An 11,042-nucleotide genomic window follows, 5' to 3' on the forward strand; every position below is an offset into this window, starting at 1 on the left:
GAATGTGGGTCTCGGGATGCTGGCAGATTTTACAGATTCCATTATTCAGCCTTTGCATATTTAATTAAGTGTTCCTATCACTCCCATCCACCTGTTCAAGCTTCGCCTCCATACCCGCATTCCCCGCACTACAAATTGCACTACTCGTGTTATTCCACTAATACGCCAGCTGGGTAGACGGTCTCCAATAGCCAGATTTCAATCAGTGTGAGTGACTCCAGAACAACTGAAAATAGAGTCTGTTCCCTCCCCCAAGCCCAGAGAGATCTGTTCTGCTTAGTCGTGGTGGTAACAGGCTCCTTCGTTCTGCGGGACTTAGAGCAGAACTACAAGGACGCTGTGCCTGCCCAAAAGAAAAAGGTCTTTCTGCTAAAGGAGTTAAACCAGTTTCCAGCTTTCCCAGCTGAGTGTCTTTCCCCTGTCCACCGCTTTGTGTCTCTTGTCTCACGCATATATGGTGCAGAGGGAGAAATAGACCTGAGTGTAGTACAGGTCCTTTGGCTCTTGGACATTTTACAGATCAACAGTGGCCCCCAGGGGTCAGACAAGTGAATCGGAGACCCTGATGAAAATTTGCTATAGACTAGATGTTTTTCCCCCTCCTTTATCCTTCTTGCCTGCCTCATTCTCTATATTTTTCAGCTTTCTGTTTCTTCTTATATAGCTTTAAAATTTTAATTTGATTCTTTTTCTCTATCTTGGAAGTATTAGCCCTTATCATCGAGGCAGGCGTGTGTCTTTATACTGTGTATGTTCTTTCTTATCAAGAGCCCAGAAGGAAGAAGTTTATTTTCAAAACTTCACATCCAGTTCCTCATAAATAGCACAGTTCTTTTTCCCCAGTTCTCAGTCTCCTAGCTTCCTGCAAATCACTTCTAAATCTTCCCCCCCATAACGCCTTTTCTCTTTTATCCATCATAACACTCATTCTCCATTAACTGTGCCACTTGTATCCTACCTCTTCCCCTGCAGCCTGCCCTCTAACCTGAATCCCAGTTGCCATATTTGATGTCCAACAACTCACAAAAGAAGGAAAAAACTGCAACAGATAGATACCATCATCCACTTTGGGACAGGGACAGGCTGAAGCTGGATGGGACAAATAGTGCAATTCCTGATAAATCTCCCAATTGCTTGAACTAAATTCTAAAATCACGTGGCTCAGTTTGAAACTTCAGTGCCATTAAAGGTGCGTCAATTGCAGAAATATCCGACACTTGAGGTCAAAATCCCAGTATAGACAGAGGTAAGTTTGCTGAGTGCATGGCAGTGGCACCAACTTACACCAGGGCTGAACTCAGTCCACCACCAGAAAAGTTTGAGACTGTTGTTAAGCAATGATAAAAATTTTTTCCTCAGTAAAAATTTATTGCTGAACATCTGGGCAATCTCACTGTGCTAGAAAAGGAAAATGGATAATAATATTTGCCTCAGTGCTGCATTTTGGATCTCATTCTTCTGGAATAACACTTCACCATCAGAAATCTCCTGAGCATATGCTCACATTCTGCAGTTTATTTTTGCTTGCTTTAGGTACTAATGTACTTGCACACTTCATGTGCAGAAGTATTTTGAGATTGTCTTAGATTTTGCTCAGTAAGTCCAAAAATGTTATTTTTAATTAGATTGTTGACCATTTTGTAAAACTTGCAATCCAATTAGGTTAAAAAAACCTCTAAAAATCATTTGTTGAAGTGTTACCACTAGCTTGAATATACAGTCTTGCATTGCATTAATAACTACTTAACTTCTTGCTCTTTGGGTTTTTTTATATATATTCATATTGCTACTATTCTAATCCAGTTTTATTGTATTTCATCTGTGAACAGAAAATCCATCTAAGAGGATAACAACCTACTGATGGTACCCACTAATGGAATTATTCTGTTAGCTAAAACAGTAAATGCTTGTGCTATGATGCCATAGGTCCAATACTCGGATGATCCCCCAGGGGTTATCCCATTTCTCTGGCTAGATACAGAGACACCTTCCAGCAAGGTGCCCAAGGTTAGGGTGGCCTCTTAACTATGTTGTGACCAGAACAAAGCAAAACAGAAGTCAGAAAGCCAGCAGGGTTGGCAGAAAAGTCAGTACAGATGTGGCCCGACAAATGGTGCTGCTTTCCCCTGGCAGGCAGAAAAACCTTGTAGCAACAGCAGGAGCAACAGCAGCCTTTGGGGTTAACTTCACTACACAAGGAATACAGAATACGAAGAACTTCTGTTTTCTGTATGGGTCCTGGATCACTACAGGGATGAGTCAGTGTTTGGATGTTTTACCATTAGCTACAGGGAGAGCAAGGGCAGGCCTCTAGCCTACAATTGGCAAGCAAAATTTATGAACTTTCAGGCATTTTTTTTTTAAACAAAACAATGAGAGTAATAAAAAGACATTTGAAATGAGGAAAATGTGGTTTTGAAAAGCCTTTTCCATGACCCCAAGTGCATTTACTCACCATGTATCACCTTCCCAATGTAAAAAAAAAAATCTGTAAATTTCTCAAAAGAGACAGAGAGAAAGAAAAAGGAAACATTATGTCATTTGATCCAAATGTATTCAGACATATACTGTGGACTTACTGCTGGCCTTCTTAAAGGAAATATTGATGTCATCCTGGCCTGCTTCAGACACAGCAAGATTTAAATGATACACTAGTTTAAACTTTTGGGTTATAAAATTATGCTACTTAAGCTCACTTAATACTTTTTTTTATAGAGCAAGAGAGAATACTGCCTTTAAGCAACTTTGGTTTGTATGACTTGATCAGTTAAAAAAAAATAAAAGATTTTGAAGCAGATACTGGCTTCCTGATCATATCTGACTGCATCACTGAAGGGTAAGCACAACCACACAAGTACTGTGTTGCTGTGTTGGTTAAATACAGCACAAAATTTAGGGAGATTTTGGCATGAAAGAAAGCCTACATATATATATGTGAGCAGTGATTCAGATCTTTCATTTAATCTAGGTGTTGTGAATCACCCACCAGAGGATCCTTCAGATCTCGTTTGACCAGAAAAAAGTGAAGAGAGAAGCTCATTTAGGATGAAAGACTTGTCCTCTTCCCCGGATACACTCTCTATAAGCATGTTTAAAACTAGGCTTCACCTTATCTAGAGCATAGAAAGTCTTTATATCACGAAAGATTAATCCATTTCTTAATTTTACACTCACAGTCACCATCTTTCTAACTGAAGTAGATTGAAAGAAATTTCTTTAGTAACACTGGGTATCACTGGTAAACTGAAGTATCTCAAATACAGCTGTAAGGAACTGCTCTTCTTTCCTGTGACTGAATCTCTTTCCTTACTCCTTTAAGTAAAGAGTAAGCCTCTTTAGTACACTGTGATTAAAGTCTCATTAACACTAAGAATTTTAAAAAAATCACCTTGCAAGGTCTACGTACTTCTTAAATTTTCCCATGATGGTTGAGACTGCAATAACAGGATAGCTCTGGGATAAAAGTCTGTCTTCTGTGTATTGGTGTTATGAAGCTTTGCCTCTGATGGAAAGCATGAGGAAAGAATTGCCACAGAGGGGAAGAATAAAAACTTCTAGAAAACTCCTTCAGGGGACCTTCAGCAGGTGTTACCTGCCAGATCTGCAGTTGCTCTAGAATCACACAGGTGTGTGCCTTGAATAATACAGGGCATTGCAGATTTATGAAAATGGATGTCACGCCATCATGCATAGGGTATTGTGTTTTTAGCTTTAGGTGTCTAACAGTTTATTATCAATGAGTCCTTCTCAGTACGTTAGCTTTCAGTCATTTAAAACCAGAAGGTTTCGCTCTACCAAACACAAACATTCAAGATTACAAATCAAAAGACACAAATCAAAATCAAAAATATAATTGTGAAAGGAAAGTCCTAAAAAATAAAAGTAATTTCTGAACTGGTAAACTAGTTTTATTAATACAGTCTCTAGCCCTTTCATTGAGGAAACACATTCAGTTCTGCCCCTGAAGTCATAGTCATGAAACTAAGGGTTTATAACAGCAATACTAACACTACATTATCTAATGTAATGCTCTAATAAATAATGATGTATCATGCCAGAAGGGTTTAATTTGAAACAGATGGTCTAAGGAATGGAAACATAAGCAAAGTATTTTACTGTAATCACTATCCAGGAAACAAAAGGGGATTTGATATTATTGCCTTAAGGAACTCACTCCCTCCCCTCAGCGTTTTTGTCTTAGATAACAGTACACTCTTATTTGGCTAATGAAGCACAGGTGCTGCTGATAGCTCATGACAATGAAACAGAACTCAGGCATTTTTCCTAATCCTGATTAGCAAGTGGCAATTTGCTTTTGTAACAGTGTTTGCTGCTTTTGCAAAGTTCAACTGATGTCTCTTTACATTGTTTTCTTAACTTTTTTTCTGTTTTAGAAAGGCAAATAAATTTGTAGCTGTTACAGACTTGACAGTGTTGGCTTCTGTTGCATTTGATAGTGACAGTCACTACTAAGTGCTTCATATTTAGGCACTGCAGTCTATGCCCTAAACCCAGCTCCGCTTTTAGGTGTACTGGCAAACCATTAAAAGACCTGATCTGCAAAATTCACTCAGCAGAAGAGCACTCTGCTTGCAAAATCATTTGAGGTACTGTGACATACATAATTACACAGTTTAGGAGATTTCTATATAAGAAATATAAAGGCAAAATTCTAGCTCCCCCAAAATGGATACCCTTTCCTATCTCTCTGGCAGGAGCTGTTTCAGATATTCCCTGCTTTACTTCAGAAAAATCACCCTAGGAATGAGCTTGGCACAGGCTGTCTAAACCCTGCTGTTCCTTTTTTTGGAAACAAGGTTTTAAATGCAGTGATTTCACATACAAGCTGCATTGAGGCTGTGTAGGCAAAACCCTGGGATGAAACAGTTTTTGGGGGAGTGATGCTAACTACAGGTCTGGAGAACATGCAAGAGAGTCAGCCACATATGTGACATTCTCTGCTGGCGACACAGCAGAAATAGCAGCTGCAGCTCAGATTTAGCTAGATGAGCTTTCTGAACACCACCCCTGTTTTGGAGAGACTAAGGCCCAGACCAAGCAAAGCACTTGCTTAGACTGCACCTACCTTTAAATACATGAATAATCTTCCTGAAGTCAGTGGACCTTGTCAATATTGTGCCAGTGTTTAAAGCCGCACACTTTTCAGGAGAAATAATGAGCTTGACTCTTATTTTTCTCCCCTGCAATGCTGAAGACATTTTGTTTCCCCACCTCTAGTGAAAAACTCAGAAACCCCCATAAGTGTTTACTTGAGACTTCAAGAAGCTTGGGGCCTTAAAAGTCCCAAGCATTGCGAGATCAGTCCAAATAGCTTGAGAAGTAAGAAAAGTTAATGGGACATTCAACTGTTTAAACACAGATGTGTGGTTAAGTGTCTTATTACACATTAGTCACACTATCTAGTAAGCTTGGTGTAAAGCCAGGAGCTAAGAATTCTTTAATATTAATTGCTATTCTCTTGACTTACTGTGCGACAAACGCTTCAGTAAGAAACGGCCTGAGAGCATTGTCCTGAGTACTCTACAGAGACTGTGTGAGCGCAGGCTCCTTTCAAACCCTGTGTAGATGAATTTCACACTGCGTTCGTTGGGTTTATACCTCTAGTGGAAAGATGAATTTGTCCCAGTGACAGTATTTCTCAAGAAAAAAAGGGATGTAACGTACATTTACATGACTGATGAGACAGAAATAGCCTTCCCTCTGCTGACAGAGATGATGAGCAGAGCATCAGACTGAGCAGCGCTGTCTCCTGACAGCGTAGTCAAGAGCCATTGCTTCCAAGTAAGAGGAGTTGGTACAGTTCCTGTGTCGCTTCAGGGTTTTTTTTTTGCCTGAACACAAAATGCAAAGTTCAGGACTGAGGAAACAGAGTCTATTCTCAGTTACAACAATCAGCACCTGGATCCTGTGGAAGTATTCCAAACTTCCATTAGTATAACTGAGATCTGTCCTACAGTGTAACACACACACTCCCACTGTCTGAATCTCCTAGCTGGGAGCAGCACATAATGATGTTATTTTACTCAAGATTTTTTTTTTTTTTTTTTGATCAACAAGCAGAAAATCACGGAGAGCATCTTCTCATATTACAATACTCATTACTAAACATGTCGTCTTTCTGTCTCATTCCCAGCACTAATAAGCACAGGACCTAATTATCCCCATTTATAACTAACTTTCTTCATCCTATCTCTGTCCAACAACATTTTGGCAGGCCTCCTCAGCAGAAGATTTGAAATTATGTCCCTGCCAAAAACTATTGCTGATGATGAATCACAGCACACACAATTGAAAGGCTGTGGTTGCTTTTATAAATATCTGTGCACATACATATATATGTAAATGTATGTATATGTGTGTGTATAGCAACTTGGAAATTGCTATACCTATAGATCAGGCAAAATGGCATGGTGGCTTCTTCTGTCTTCCAAATGACGTTACTGAGCTCATTCAATAAAACTTCTGCTAATGTATTCATGCATTTCCTAGGGAAATTTTAAGGACCCTCCAGTGAAAATCAGCCCTGTGCATTGAGCTAGGCTGACCACCACATTAGTTTAAGTTATCAAAGTCACCTGTTGTAGGACTCAAGTGCTGAATTTATTCTTGAGCGTAGAATTAGGCAGTCATGGAGCACCCAAGGAACTAGGCTTCAAAAATCAACTAATGTCAACCCAGACTAAAGAGAGCATTGCTTTCCCATCCCCATGTAGGGAACTGATAATAACAGTAGCAGAGTTAATGCTGTGCTAAGGGATACCTTTGTTGCTTTTCTTGTGGTCCAGTGATACGGTTTTCACCACATTTGTGGCAATTTAATCTGCTTTCTTGAAAAATTCTGCCTTGTGTTTTCATTCTGCTTTTTGGTAATTTTGTTTAATGCTCACTGTTTCTTGTACTGTGGGCAACAGGTATACTCATTCCTTGTTTGCTTCCTCCATGGCATTAATTTTTTCATTTATCAGCTTTAAACCAAGAGAGAGTTCAAGAGAGAGTTCTTGATGGGAGGTGCTCCAGAGAGAAACTCTTTGAAGAGAATTGTTTTTCTATGCTAACTGATTTGCCACTAGCACTTTATTCTTATAACCTGGTGTGACTTACCAGTGACTTTGCTTCAAAAAGAAGGCATGTATGAAAATTACTTAGCTGAAACGAACTACAGGTTCATTAGCTAAAATAACTGTTGCTATTAGTAGGAATTTATGCAGAATTCTTTTAAAAATATTAGCAAAACCCACATTCAGCAGCCATTGCTGTAGCAATAACTGAAATACACACTATACATTTTATTCAAGTTTTTTGAATCTGTGTTTCAGATCTTCTATAACATTTTATATCTGCAAAATGAAGAGTAATAAGCAATTTACTATTGCTCCAGATTGAATTTATATTTTGTAATTAGTTTAATATGTCATATAAAACATAACTTTGAACTGTAAACTGGCCTGGAAATAAAATTACAAATGTTTTCTTCTTGCCAACTCCAACAATTTGGGGAGGGAAATTACTTTTACAATGCTTCACTCTGGCTTTTTTACAGTGCATTTGACAGACACATGGCACTGAAAGACTGGTTGTCGCTTAAAATTAAAAAATACATTTTATACTAAACTTGTCCCTCCAGGATAAGTGCGGGGGGATGTGGAATTGCCAAAAACTAATGGCTATTCTGTGAGGACAGAGATCCATTTGAACTTTTCCCTGTCAGCGTGCTTTCAGTCTCCAGCCAAACCTGTCATAAGGCTCTGAAGATTTATGTTACTACTCTACCTTATACCCCTGCCCTTGCCAAGGCCCTGCCTACAATATAGCCTTCTGTCTTTTTGCAAAATAATGATGGAAATCCATCTGGAGCAGGAAGAAGAGATCTTCTATGTGTGCTGCCTGACCCAGCCAATCAATCCTTCATGCTGCTAGAAACCAGAGGAAATTTTTCTTGCCAGCAATAAACCCAACTGCCCTTTGCTCTCTTTTGACACTGCCTATTTCCTTTCATGTCAGCTGAAGACCCTTCTTTCTCTTTTTTCATTACCTCTGTTTTCTCTTTGACCTGAGCTAGGTATTGTAAGAATTCCCTCTGAAGTCCCACACCTCTGCCACAAGGCATAGTGTCCATATGGTCACCGTATAACCTCTACCAAGCCATGCCCTATTGCCAGCAGATTTCAGGTCTGGCCTCAAGGAATGGCCACATGACCCAACACTGCAAGTCACTTAGCAATTTAAATCCAGAGGGTCTCAACTTCTGTGTCATACTGGAATAACAGCTGCCAAGAGTGACGTGACTTTCCCAAGGTCACAGGGTAAGTCAGTGACACAGCTGCAAACACAAATGGCGTCACCATTTCCCAGGTCTGTGCCTCACCCCCACTGGGTGGCAGGTAACAAAGAGAAAGACCACGGAAGACCTCACTGCTTAAAACTGCCCAGTGTTTGAGCTAGGAGTGAGCACAGACACACTGTACCTTGAAAAGCACTTCACAGGTCTCTGCTTCAGGCAGGCAAAGCATTTCTGGGTGCATGGATTGTATAATGACTCCATCCAACAGCAGGATGCTCAGATTCCTTCTGGTGATCAGTCTCTGTGAGTATATATATAAATAAACTAAAACGAAGGATAGCACACCTCAACTCTCTTGTACCCAGAAAGGACTCTCTCCATCATTTGTGACACAGTGCTGAAATGCAGTTCTGCAGCATCCTGGGCTTTAGATATGTATGGATACAGTCTGCATAGGTATCTCTAGAATCTGTGTAGATATCATTCAAGAAAAAAATTATTTAAAAAAATAAATTAAAATACTCATAAGGAATGATATTATAAATTCTGTAAAAAATGAGGGAGAAATACACTAAATTACTATGGTATATTTTCTTATGAAGGTTTTACAGGTTTTGAAAAATGTAGCTATTCTGTGCTTCAGTATAAGCAGAAACAAATATATTTATTTTGCCTTTACAGTTAAACAAACTCGTGCAACTTTACACATGTACACGCCTAATCTTCCTGTCCCTTAAAGCAGGATGTGCTTTCCTGTGTTAAAAATCCCAGTGATTAATAATTTCTAACTCTTTCCTGCCCCTTTATTAGAAAGGGAGTATTGAGTAAAAGACCATACTAGCAAAGGAATTATTTTGTGCACTAATAGACGTTATTGCTTCTTTGATAATCTTCATGTGCTATGAATACAGTATTGTAGATAAATAGATATGTACAACATTAAAACAGACACGAAAAAGACAGGAATTAATAACATTTTTCTCATGGCAACATAGCAGCTTAGTCCTTGCTCTCAAGAAAAAATGTAAAAGGCTGTTATTTCCTCAGCAGCCCACAACATGTCAACGGCTGCGAAACTCAGTTCTCACCGTGTTCTGTGCTGCAACAGCACACTGCAGTGTCCCCCCTTTTTGAGGTCACTCCCAACCTACAGCTATTTCTTTTACTGTATTTCTGCTCAGTAATTTTAGTTATTATTATATGTATGTACAACTATTCCAATAACCAGGCAGGGAAGAGCGGAACTGCTTAAGGCAATGAAGCATATGGTCTCTTGGAATGAGGATTGTGCTGTGTGGGTATTATGTAGAGGGTCTGAATTATAAGAAAATATGCAGGAGGTCAAGGGAAGGATCAAGGCAGAAATGTCTTTCATATATTTACTAAAACAGCTTTCCAAAGTCATTGTGAAAGACCAAGACTACCGTCAGCAACACCCATCACACAAACACCCAAAAACTTCCTCCCCAAGAACATGACCTGGAGTGATGCTTTCATTTGAGGTTAAATATACCCCAAATCTGCCCTATGGCTCCCGGATACCTACGGAATGCATCTCCTTGGCTCTAGCTACACAGTTGATTGCAGAATGATAGGGCTTGAGCCTCTAACAAACACAGCACCTTTGTGAGGTCAGGAAGTTGCATCCCCATCTGACATGGAGCAGAGGCATGGAAAGACATACGAGTCAGCAGGAATCTCTAGAGGAGCCAGGAACTGATGCCAGGATGCTTGAAGCCCATTCCTGCACCTTAAATGCAGACCATGTTTCCAGCTGAACATCTAACTGGTACATCTCTTACTGCGAATCATAGCTTAACATTGGGAAACTGCCAACAAGAGAGCAGTGCAAAACACGTGCATTTTGATACAGAAGATTGTGGCCAACAACAGAGCAGTTTGTCTGCATTATGTCATAGTGTGTCTGAAAAATCAGTCATAACCAAGTACCACCTATTTATAACTACTTACTTCTCTGTTTTCAAGTCTGTTATTTTAGGTATCTGTCAATGAGACAGTAAGGGCTGATCCCAAGGCCAGATGGATTCATAATATTCAGGCTGCAAAAATAGAATCATGCTGTTACTCACCGAATTTACTCAGACACTGCAGTTTCTACAAGGTGAGTTTTTCCTAAGAAAAAGTAGCATTGGTTTGTAGTTATAAAAAAACCCAACAACAAAACCCCCTTCACCATCTGTTCAAATGACTGTACAAGAGAAAAAGCTGACAGTAAAGCTGTATTCTGCTAAACCACCTGGGCCCAGGACTAGAACCAGATTATAATGCCATTTTATGAGCTTCCACAGTCATCTTTGATCCAAAGATTCCCATGTGCTCTGCACCTACACAACTGAAAGAGGCTTTCAACACGTCTGCTCCATGGCAGGGAGGTGTGCTTTGCAATTGGCACACCCAGGAGCTGTCCACCTTGTATCCATTGAGGCAGTGAAGGCAGGAAGAAAACATTGCCCAGGAGCCACTTACCTGCATATCGCGTGAAAGGACAAGCCAGAAGGTAGAAGAGGACCATGTTGCTGCTTCACTAGTAAACGCAAATTCCCCCTTGATGCCTGCCACTCGAAAACACCTACTTGAAGACTATTTATCTAAGTTCTCTGTAGTAGGGACAGAAGCTCCATTAAAAATAGAGTTGGCCCAAAAATGGGACATGTTTATGAAATTCCACTTTCCCCTTTGTCCCCTGTTGTGGGAAAAAAGATGACAAGTATTTGATTTG

This window comes from Haliaeetus albicilla, chromosome 10, assembly GCF_947461875.1.
Source record: "Haliaeetus albicilla chromosome 10, bHalAlb1.1, whole genome shotgun sequence".
Classification (NCBI taxonomy): domain Eukaryota; kingdom Metazoa; phylum Chordata; class Aves; order Accipitriformes; family Accipitridae; genus Haliaeetus; species Haliaeetus albicilla.